The following is a 306-nucleotide window of genomic DNA, read 5'->3' on the forward strand; positions in this document are numbered from 1 at the left end:
CCTTAATGTCAATACAGTACTCTCGATTTTCCACACTATTAATTTAACGCTTATTGCCTAAAGTAATACGCAAAATAGTTATCGTAAACAGCTCAGTTATCTTGTCAACGCTGTATCCGCGCTACAAATGAAGACAATTAACAGACCGCGATTGCATTAGCCAAAGCATCCCTCTGTCGCTTGTGGCTGTCCTCGCCGGCAACTCTATCCGCGCTATGGCAGTTATGGCAGTTATGGTAATCATGGCAATCTTCCGTGTTTTTAATTGCCGTTAAATGATACACCGTTTTAAGCACCCATACTGCG

This window comes from Penaeus monodon, chromosome 20 (genome assembly GCF_015228065.2).
Source record: "Penaeus monodon isolate SGIC_2016 chromosome 20, NSTDA_Pmon_1, whole genome shotgun sequence".
NCBI classification, from domain to species: domain Eukaryota; kingdom Metazoa; phylum Arthropoda; class Malacostraca; order Decapoda; family Penaeidae; genus Penaeus; species Penaeus monodon.